At 36.3% G+C, this 7778-nt stretch overlaps 1 pseudogene; it reads left to right on the top strand.

Annotated features, from left to right (window-relative positions):
* Positions 1-2597: 2597 nt before the first annotated feature.
* LOC123816569 lies at positions 2598-3994 on the top strand (annotated as a pseudogene).
* Positions 3995-7778: the final 3784 nt, after the last annotated feature.

Genomic DNA, 7778 nt, shown 5'->3' with positions numbered 1-7778 from the left:
TGAAATATGTCATAGGTATTCTAATAGGGATTGTGTTGAATCAATAAATTGCTTTGGGTAGTATGCACATTTTGATGATGTTAACTCTTCCAGTGCATGAACACAGTACATGCTTCTATTTATTTGTGTCTTCCTTAATTTCTTTTTTCAGTGTTGTGTATTTTTCTGAGTACAGGTCTTTTACCTCATTGGTTAAATTTATTCCTAGGTACTTTAGTTTCCTTGTTGCCATGTCAAATGCGATATTTTCCTAATTTGTTTTTCTGATATTTCATTATTAGTATACAAAAATGCCTTTAATTTCTGGATATTGACTTTGTATCCTGCTGTTTTTGCCAAATTCACTTATTAGGTCATTTTTTTTTTTTTTTGGTGGAGTCTATAGTGTTTTCTATGCACACTATTATGTCATCTGCAAGCAATGACAGTTGTACTACTTCTTTTCCAATTTGGATGTCTTCTATTTCTTTTTCTTATCTGATTACTGTGGCTAGAACTTTCATTGCTATGTTGAATAGATGCTGAAAGTGGAGAAAGCAGACACCCTTGTATTGTTCTTGATCTTAGGGGGAATATTTTTTGTTTTTGTTCATTGAGTGTGGTAGGTTTCTCATATATGGCCTTTATTATGTTTAGGTATGCTTCTTCTACTCCCATTTTGCTGAGTGTTTTATCATAAATGGGTGCTGTACCTTATAAAATGCTTTTTCAGTGACTATTGATATGATCATGCGAGTTTTGTCTTTCATTTTGTTTATGTGATGTATTACATGTATTGATTTGTGAATGTTGTACTCTTCTTGCATCCCTGGGATGAATCCCACTTGATTTTGGTGTATGATCTTTTTAATATATTGCTGGAAGTGGATTGCCAATATTTTGTTGAGGATTTTAGCACCTATGTTCATCAGCAATATTGGCCTGTAGTTTTCTTTCTCTCTTGTGTCTTTATCAGGTTTTGGAATTAGGATAATGCTGAGCTCATAAAAAGAGTTTGGGTATTTTCTCTCTTCTTGGATTTTTTGGAATAGTTTGAGAAGGATTGTGGTTAACTTTTCCTTAAATGTTTTGTAAAATCCTCCTGTGAAACTGTCTGGTCCAGGGCTTTGTGTGCTAGGAGTTTTTATTACTGGTTCAATTTTACTAGCTGTTATAGGTGTATTTAAGCTTTCTGCTTCTTCTTGACTAGATTTTGAGGATTATATGTTTTTTATAAATTGTCGGTTTTGCCCAGGTTGTGAAATTTCTTAGTACATAGTTGTTAGTAGTAATTTCTTATAATCCTTTGTATTTCTGTGGTATCAGTAGTAATTTCTCCTCTTTCACTTCTGATTTTATTTATTTGGGTCTTTCTCTCTCTCTCTCTCTCTCTCTCTCTCTCTCTCACTTTCTCTCTCTCTCTCTCTCTCTTTGTTTCCTAATGAATCTAGTTAAAGGTTTGTTGATTTTGTTTATTTTTTCAAAGAACTGACTTGGATTTATTGATCACTTGAATTGTTCTTTTAGTCTCTGTGTCATTTAACTTTTCTCTAATCTTGATTATTTCCTTCCTTTGTTTCACTCTGGGTTGTGTTTGTTGTTGTTTCCCTAATTCTTTAAGTTGTAGGGTTAGGTTGTTTATTTGAAATTTTCAATCTTTAAGTAGACCTGTATTGCTATGAACTTCAATCTCAGGATTGCTTTCACTGTGTCCCATAGGTTCTGGTCTGTTGTATGTTCATTTTTATTTGTTTCCAGATACTGTTTTATTTCTTCCTCAATCTCATTGTTAACCCATTCACTGTCTAATAATGTGTTATTAAGTCTACATGAATTTGACTGTCTTTGAGTTTTTTTCTTGAGGTTGGTTTCTAATTTCAATCCATTGTGACCCAAGAAAATGTTTGATATAATTTCAATTTTTTTGAATCCGTGGAGGTTTGTTTTGTGTCCTATCATGTGGTCTATCTTTGAAAATTTTCCATGTGCATTTGAAAAGAATGTATATTTTACTTCTTTGGGATGAAAAGTTCTATATCAGTTAAGTCCATTTGATATAGAGTATCATTTGGTGGCACAATATCCTTGTTGATTCTTTGCTTGAATGATCTATCCATTGTTGATAGTGGGGTGTAAAAAGCCCCTATTATAAGTGTGTTTTTGTTATATCTTTCTTGAAGTCCTACAAGATTTTCCTTATACATTTGAGTGCTCCTATGTTAGGTGCAGATATGTTTACAATGTTTATATCTTCTTGATGGATTCTACCCTTAAGTATTATGAAGTGTCCTTCTCTGTCTCTTTTTATGGCCTTTGTTTTTAAATCTATTTTGTCTGATATAAGTTTTGTTACCCTGACATATTTTCCTGTCCATTATCTTGGAATATTTTTCCAACCATTCAATTTTAGTCTGTATAGGTCTTTTGTTCTTCAGTGGGTCTCCTGTAGATAGCATATATGCAGGTCATGTTTTCTTATTCATTCAGCTACTTTTGATATGTCTTTTGATTGGAATATTTAATCCATTTATATTTAAAGTTATTATTGATCTCTTTTCATAACTGGTTTATTACCAGAACATAGGTGTTGTGAAAACCACCGCTAAATCAAAGCCAAAATGGGAAAGGAAAAGACTCACATCAACATTGTGGTTATTGAACTTATAGATTTTAGCAAGTGTACTACTACTGGCCATCTCATCTACAAATGTAGTGGGATCAACAACAATAAAAAAAAATTGAAAATTTTGAGAAGAAGGCTGCTGAGATGGGGAAGTGCTCCTTCAAGTATGCCTGGGTGTTTAATAAACTGAAAGTTAAATGTGAGCATGGTATCACCATTGATATATACCTGTGGAAATTCAAAACCATTGAGTATTATGTGACCATCATGATGTCCCAGGACACAGAGACTTTATCAAAAACATGATTATAGGCACATCTCAGGCTGATGGTATTTTCCTGATTGTTGCTGCTGGTGTTAGTGAATTCAAAGCAGGTATCTCCATGAATGGGCAGACCATGAGCATGCCCTTCTGGCTTACACATTGGGTGTGCAACAGCTGATTGTTGATGTTAACAAAATGGATTCCACTGAGGTGCCCTACAACTAGAAGAGATATAAGGAAAGTGTTAAGAAGTCAGCACCTACATTAAGAAAATTGGCTACAACCTTGACACACATTTGTGCCAATTTCTTGTTGGAATGGAAACAACATGCTGGAGCTAAGTACTAACATTCCTTGGTTCAAGGGATGGAAAATCACCCATAAAGATGGCAGTGCCAGTGGAACCACACTGCTTGAAGATTTGGGTTGTATTTTACCACCAACTCATCCAGTTGACATGCCCCTGTGTCTGTTCCTTCAGGATGTCTACAAAATTGGTGGTATTGATACTGTCCCTCTGGATTAAATGGAGATCAGTATTCTCAAACATGGCATGATGGTCACCTTTGCTCCAGTCAGTGTTACAACTGAAGAAAAGTCTGTTGAACTGCTCTATGAAGCTTTGAATGAAGCTCTTCCTGGAGACAATATAGGCTTTAATGTCAGGGATGTGTCTGTCAAAGATATTCATTGTAGCAATGTGGCTGGTAACAGCAAAAATGACCCACCAATGGAAGCAGCTGGCTTCACAGCTCAAGTTGTTATCTTCAACTATCCAGGCCAGATCAGTGCTGCATATGCACATGTTTTGGATTGTCTCACATCTCATATTGCTTGAAAATTTGCTGAGCTGAAGAAGAAAATTGATCTTGGGAAAAGCTGGAAGATGGTCCAAAGTTTGTTGTTTTTTTTTTTTTAAATCTGGTGATGCCGTCATCATTGATATGGTTCCTGGCAAGTTCATGTGTGTTGAGAGCTCCTCTGACTATCCTCCTATGGGCCACTTAGCTGTTGGTGACATGAGACAGACAGTTACTATTGGTGTCATCAAAGCAGAGGACAAGAAGGCAGCTGGAGCTGACAAAATCACCAAGTCTTCCCAGAAAGCTCAGAGGCTAAATGAATAGTATACCCAACACCTGCTACCCCAGGCTTAATCGGTGGTGGAAGAACAGTCCCAGAACTGTTTGTCTCATTTGGCCAGATATGTTTAATAGTAAGGGACTGGTTAATGATTACAATGCATCATAAAACCTTCAGAAGGAAAGGAGAATATTTTGTGGACCATTTGTTTTGTGTGTGTGTGTGTGTAAAAGTTTTCAAGTTATTAGTTTTTAAAATCAGTACTTTTTAATGTAAACAGCTTGACCAAAATCTAACACAGAATTTTGAGACCCATTAAAACAAAGTTCAATAAGAAAAAAAGCAAAGTTATTATTGATAAGTATTTATTCATTGTCATTTTTCCTCTTTGTACCTGTGTTCCTCTCTCTCTCACTCTTTTCCTTCATCTTCTTAAAGCAGTCCTTTTAGCATGTCTTGCAATGCTATTTTGGTGGTGATGTATTCTTTTAGCCTTCTTTTGTCTGGGAAACTCCTTGTTTTGCCTTCCATTTTAAATGAGAGCCATGCTGAGTAGAACAGTCTTGGTTGAAGGCCTTTGCTCTTCATTACTTGGAATATTTCTTGCGGTTTCCTTCTGGTTTGTAGAGTTTCTGTTGTGTAATCAGCAGATAGTCTTATTGAGGCTCCCTTGTCTATTTCTAGATTTTTCTCCCTTGCTGCCTTTAAGATTCTCTCTTTGTCTCTGAGTTTTGCCGTTATAATTATGATGTGTCTTGGAATGGGCCTCTTTGGGTTCATCTTGATGGGGGTCCTCTGTGTTTCCTAAACTTGTGTGACTTTTTCTCTCATCAAGTTAGGGAAGTTTTCTGTCATTACTTTTCAAACAGGTTTTCTATCCCTTGCTATTTTTCTTCTCTTTCTGGTAACAGTATTACACAGATATTATGTTTCACATTGTCCTGCAGCTCCCTTAGCCCCTCCTCATTCTTTTTTTCTTTTTTCATTTTGTTGTTCTGTCTGGGAATTTTTTTCTACCCTGTCCCCCAGCTCACTGGTTTGATCCTTTGAATCATCTAAGCTATTTTTAATTTCTTCTACTTTGTTCTTCATATCACATATTGTATTTTTCATTTCTGCCTGGCTTTTATTGATAGTTTTCATATCCTTTTTGAGGCTCGTGTAGTTCACAGTAAGTTCCTTGAAGCTTCCCTGGAGTTCTCTGAAGTTCTCACAGAGCTCCGTGAGCATCCTTATGAGAATTATTTTGAACTTGATGTTTAATAGTTTTGTTGCCTCAATTTAATTTAGCAGTCTTTCTGGGAATTATTCATTTCCTGTTGGTTGGGGGTTGTTTCTATGTCTTCCCAATTTAGGTGGTGGTTCTTGTTTGTTTCTCCATGTAAGATTGATCTGTTTTGACTCCATGTAAGATTGATCTAACTTCGTGTGGTGATCCTCTATGGTAGGAGACCTGTGAGACTCAGTGCTGCAGCCTCCTTGATCACCTGAGCTTGGTGTTCTTGGGATGCTCTTTATGCTATTTATGTGGTATCTCTAGTTGTAGTTCATTTTTGGTTGTTTTTGAATTATTCCTTGGTGGGCTCTTCCTTCCAACTGACTGACTGAGAGTCACTCCACCCACCATGTAATGTATACTTTGTACAGGAGTTGCCAGAAAATAGCCAAATAGCCCAGGAAACAGGCCCACGCCTTAAAAATAACCCCCAGCCCAATTACACTATTAACAGCAAATGAGCCAATATTAATAAAGTATAAAGAGAATGACTATCATAAGAAAGGAAAAATGAGTATGAGATGATTAACTGAAAGAAAGAGATTTTGCAAGGGTAGAGGGAGGGGCAATAATAAAAGTAGAAAATAAAGACAAGGCAAAGAGGGAAAGAAAGTAAAATTTACTGCATAAATCACAAAGGGAGGAGGGAAGGTGGAATGGAGTAAGAGAAAGGAAGCATATAGTGTTAGGTCAAAACCACAGTTTAAAGAATGTGTGTGTGTGTGTGTGTGTGTGTATCAAATAATATGGACCTAATTGTAGGAAAAGATCCCCCACAGCAATATCAACAACCAATGAGCTGAAATTTATATATGTGGGATGGGAATAAGAGGAAAAAACAAAAGAAAGAAGAGATTAATAGATGTTTAGAGGAAAGAGAAGTTCTTCTGAGGGGACAGAGGGAGAAGGAATATTAAGACTGTGAAATGAAAACATGGCTAAGGCAGGAAAAAATTAACATTCAAAACAAAAAGGAGGAAAGGGCAGGAAGAAGGCTAAATGGAGTAGGAGAGGGGAATGGTGAAATTTGAGATTTGAAATATAAAGATAGTGACTGTCTAGAAATAAAATTGAAGAACTGTAACAACAACCTCCTTATCCACAAACTACAAGCAACGATTGATAAAGGTGGAGAGAGTAAGGGTATTTTAAGAATGGGAAAAAGGCATGTTAGATGATAATGACAATAACAAATGGTTTTGAGTGGCTGGAGGGGGAGCAATAGTAAGAGTGAGGAATAGAAACAAATCATAGCAAAATAGAAAGTTTAAAACAAAAATACGAAGAGGGAGGAAGGAGGTAGTATGGAGTAAGAGAAGGGAAGAGCAATATATGAGATTTGAAATGAACTATTTTATAAAACCTGGTGCTATATTATTCCCAAACCTGGAGGATATGAAATGAATGTTAAACAGCTAAGATAGTGCCTTCTTGTTCCTGTCTCTATTTTTTTTCTGCTCTGTTGTTTTTAGTAGATTGGGGCCTGAGGAGCCATGTTGAACATAGTATCTGGCAAAGGGCCTTATCTGTGCTTTTTCTTCATTTCCCTGAGGAACTGTATACAGCAGGAAACTCCTAAGCCTGGCCTTGCTGATCCACAGATCCTGTAATCCCACAGGTGGGGTTTGGGTTCAGTTGTCTGTGAAAGGGTGTGGCTGACTAGAGCAAATCTCAGGCATCAGCTCCTATCTTGTGGACCTAAACCTTCTGCTCTCTCACAGGAAGTTCAACCCAAATTCTCCACTCTGAGTGGCCCTTTGCTTGCGAACCATGCTGGATCAGGTCCTTTCGTTCCTTCCATGTATTCTCTGCCTCTGAGTTTTTGGTTAGCAAAGCCTCTGCATCTTGTATTCCACCTATTAGTATTTTTAAATGTCAAATACTATGATCAGTTCCTCCAAAAGCATTACCAAATAAAAGGATTTCAGTGCAAGCAATTTATTTGGAAGCATGGTGAAGGATTAAGAAAGTGAGAAAAAACTTTTTTTCTACAAATGATACCATCAATAAAATGAAAAGACCACCCAGTGAACTTCATGCAAGAATGTATTTGCAAATCATATATGTGATAAAGAAACTTTATCCAGGATATATAAAGGATACTAACAACTAGATAATAAAAACCAAGTGCCTAATAAAAACTGGGAAAATTATTTGAATATATTACCCCAAAGGTATACAAATTGTCAATAGACACATGAAGAGATTTTCAATCTCATTAGTTATTAAGGAAATGAATATCAAAACCACAGTGAGTTACCACTTCACACCACTAGCATGGCTAAAAATCAATAAAGCCAATAATATATGTTGGCAAGGATGTGGAGAAATTAACCCTTTCATACATTGCTGGGTGGAACGTAAAATGTTGTGGCCACTTTAGAAAACTGGCCATTTCTCAATATGTTAAACATTAAGTTACCATACAGTACAGTAGTTCCACTGCTAGGTATAACCCAAAGAGCAATGAGAACATAAATCCTTACAAATTTCTGTACATAAATGTCCACAAAAGCATTATTCACAATAGTCAAAAAGTGGAAACAACTCGA

The sequence above is a fragment of the Phyllostomus hastatus genome, unplaced genomic scaffold (assembly GCF_019186645.2).
Source record: "Phyllostomus hastatus isolate PE091 unplaced genomic scaffold, TTU_PhHast_1.1 phas_contig_209, whole genome shotgun sequence".
NCBI classification, from domain to species: domain Eukaryota; kingdom Metazoa; phylum Chordata; class Mammalia; order Chiroptera; family Phyllostomidae; genus Phyllostomus; species Phyllostomus hastatus.
Note: the sequence above shows the minus strand (reverse complement) of the source record. Positions and strands in the feature narration are given on the sequence as shown.